Source organism: Elephantulus edwardii, unplaced genomic scaffold, assembly GCF_000299155.1.
Source record: "Elephantulus edwardii isolate Elephantulus edwardi_28Jun2011 unplaced genomic scaffold, EleEdw1.0 scaffold00133, whole genome shotgun sequence".
Classification (NCBI taxonomy): Eukaryota; Metazoa; Chordata; class Mammalia; order Macroscelidea; family Macroscelididae; genus Elephantulus; species Elephantulus edwardii.
The window spans coordinates 4,124,651-4,127,993 of record NW_006399883.1 but is presented as its reverse complement, the minus strand read 5'-3'; the positions used below and the strand labels follow the sequence as shown (position 1 = coordinate 4,127,993).

Genomic DNA, 3,343 nt, shown 5'->3' with positions numbered 1-3,343 from the left:
CATTTACAATAACAAAATGTTGGAAATAATCAAATGTTTATCAACAGACAAATGGATAAAGAAGCTATGGTATATTTGCACAATGGAATATTATGCATGACTTAAAAATGACCAAGAATTTATGAACTGCTGCACAACATAGATGGATATACAACAAAGTATTCTAAGTGACAAGGTAGTCATGAAAGGAACAATTGTTATTATTTTTATTATTATAAGTTATGCAAGTGTTCAGGTCTTTCATTCATAGGGTTGCTATGAGTGGTTTACGAGTTGATGGCACTAAACAACAACAGAGAGCTTGGTGGTCTAGTGGAAAAAAAGTGGGTGATTGTAATCTGTGGCCCTCAGGCCTGGTTTTAATTGTTCTTGGTGAAACATTTTTCTAAGTGATATAGCACTAGTCTGTCCATTTGCTGTACAGAGGTAACTCATGGTTGCTGTGCTGCTAAATACCGTGACACTGATATGTCAAATGCAATCATCATTAGTCATGGTGGACAGTGTTTGGTGGAGCTCCCTGATTAAAACAGGCTTGAAAGCAGGGGTGGCATCCACTTCTGAAATAGCTTGCCTTTGGAGACTCTATGAACTTGGAGAAACGACAGAAGTTTTACAAGTATTCAGGTCTTTTGTTCATAGGGTCGCTATGAGTTGTCTACTCCTCGATGATGCTGAACAACAACAACAACAACTATTATAAAAAAGCAAAGAAAAGGTTTACCCTCAGAAGTAATCTTGGATTTTTATAGGTATGAGAAGGAAGGGAGAGAGGATAAAATTAATAAATAGATAAATTGAGTGAAAGGAAAGGTAATATATAAGAAATTGATTAGCTATTGTAATTAATTGTTGCTAATGTGGGCCGTTGAGTCAGGACCAACTCATTGCTGACCCTCCAGTTGGTTTTCAGAGTCATGGTTTTAATGGCATGGGAGGAGATTGCCCATTCTTCTCATGCTGAGCAGCTGGTGGATTTGAATTGCATGCCTTTGGAATTGCAGCACAGCTTACAAACGTTGATTACAATAATCATTCATAATTACTGTTATAAAACAAATGTATATGAATAATTGAATGGAAAAGAAATTTAATTTGTGAGTTCTTGGAATGAAAAAAGGTTATGTGCTTTTTGAAACAGAAATTGTGATTGCTGTGATGCTAAACACTGTGACAATGATGTGCCAAATGTGATAATGGTTAGCCATGGTGAACTGTGTTTGGTGAAGCTTCCCAATTAAAACAAGCTTGGAAGCAAGAGTGGCATCCACTTCTGAAATGGCTTGGCTCGGGAAACTCTCTAAACAGTGCTCAGGTCTTTTGTTTATAGGGTCACTATGAGTCATCTATGACTCAATAGCACTTGACAACAACAACAATCCTCACAGAGAGGCATTCAGCCTTATAGTGAATTCTCTGATTAGGGGGAATTCTTAGTAGTAAATTTGTTGAGTCTCACTCCAGTAAGGACTGGTTTATGCGAAATGCTTACCTCCTTGAAACTTCTAGCCATTTGGCTCTCCTTTTGCCCTTTGGTAACATAGTAATTTCACTAATAACCAAAGATCAAAGGAGTTGTGGTGGGACATCATATATCAAAGCAAAAGATCATTAAAAGGACAGGAGAGAAAGAAAGAAAGAAAGAAAGAAAGAAGGAAAGAAAGAAAGAAAGAAAGAAAGAAAGAAAGAAAGAAAGAAAGAACTAAATAGCATATAATATAATGCTGTAAACCTTGCTCTAGAATATAGAGAAACTGAAATGAATGGAAGAAATAAGTGAGATGGCTGAATAGAAGATGTCAAATAATAACCCTGTTATTAAAGTATTGTAATGAAATGTGCAAAGACCTGGAGTTAGAAAATAGAGAACACACTTGGCATTTCTAAAGCTAAAAGAATTGAAATGGGAGGGGGATCAAAACCTCAACTGCAACAGAGAAGGATTCTATTGACAAAATACTGAACAAAGTAGGACACATCAAAAGAAGATGGAAGGAGGGATACTATATCTAACGTGGCAGTCACCTGTTGTCCTGGTCTTCTAAATCCTGGCCAATCTTCAGCCTCTGAGACACTGGTCTATTTTATCCATAGTTACCACAAGAAAAAACTGCAAGGACTCGTGACTGCAACCATCACACTGACGACAGAGAACAGAGAAATCAATTTATCAATAACTGGTCAATATGTGCACTATCTTGTGGAAGAACAAGGAATGAAGAACATTTTTGTGACTAGCACAATGGGAGAAGGCCTGTCCCTGAGCATCTCAGAGTGTCACCAGACTGCAGAGGAGTGGGTGACAGAAGAGAAGAACAAGTTGGGTCATGTGGGAGCAATGAGTTTGAAAGAGTCACAAGAACTGGCCAAACATGCAATAGACATAGGAGCTGATGGTATTGCTGTAATTGCACCTTTCTTTCTCAAGCCATGGAACAAAGAGGCCCTATTAGTTTCCCAAAGGACCCACTGATGGCTGCTCTTACACTGCTATTTTATTACTACCACATTCCTGCCTTGACTGGGGTGAAGATTCGTGCTGAGTAATTGTTAGATGGGTTTCAAGATAAGATCCTCACATTCCAAGGGCTAAAATTCAGTGACACAGATCTCTTAGATTTTGGGCAGCATGTTGATCCAAATCGCCAGAGCCAGTTTGCAACCCTTTTTGTAGTAGATGAGCAACTGTTAGCTTCTCTGGTGATGGGAACAACTGGAGCAGTGCGCAGTACCTATAACTTCCCGGGGAAGAAGACAAATTAAATGTTAGAAGCTTTTGAAAAGAAGGACTGTTCTTCCACTCAGAATTACCAGGTTTGTGTCCAAAGATTTATAAACTTTGTGATCAAATTGGATTTTGGAGTGTTACAGACCAAAGCCATCATGACTCCCATCTCTGGGATTCCAATGGGTCCACCTTGACTTCCTCTGCAGAAAGCCTCCAGGGAGTTTACTGACAATGCTGAAGCTAAACTGAAGAGTCTGGATTTCCCTTCTTTCAGTGATTTAAAGGATAGAAATTTGGAAGCTTGTAGCTAGTCCCTTTTGATTAAATGTGTATATTGAAAATGTAATTGCTTCTTGGCCTTTTGGCTGAGATCAAGTGAAATATCTGTTCTTCTCAGTTTAGCATCTGATACATCCTCTATTAGAGGACAGTATTAAATAGATCTGGGGGATTAGGAGATGGAAGAGGAGCTTTCTCTGTTCACTCTACACATCACCTGCAGCACCTTACAGGACCTTCAGGAACGATGTATGAACAACAACAAAAATATATAATGCACCTAGTAATCCACATTACTCCTTTCTCAGGTATTTTTAAAGATGAACTAAATTTTCT

General features: G+C 38.4%; 1 pseudogene; it reads left to right on the top strand.

Moving 5' to 3' along the window:
• The first annotated feature begins 2,242 nt into the window (after window positions 1-2,242).
• Window positions 2,243-3,039, top strand: LOC102846018 (annotated as a pseudogene).
• The last annotated feature ends 304 nt before the right edge of the window (window positions 3,040-3,343 follow it).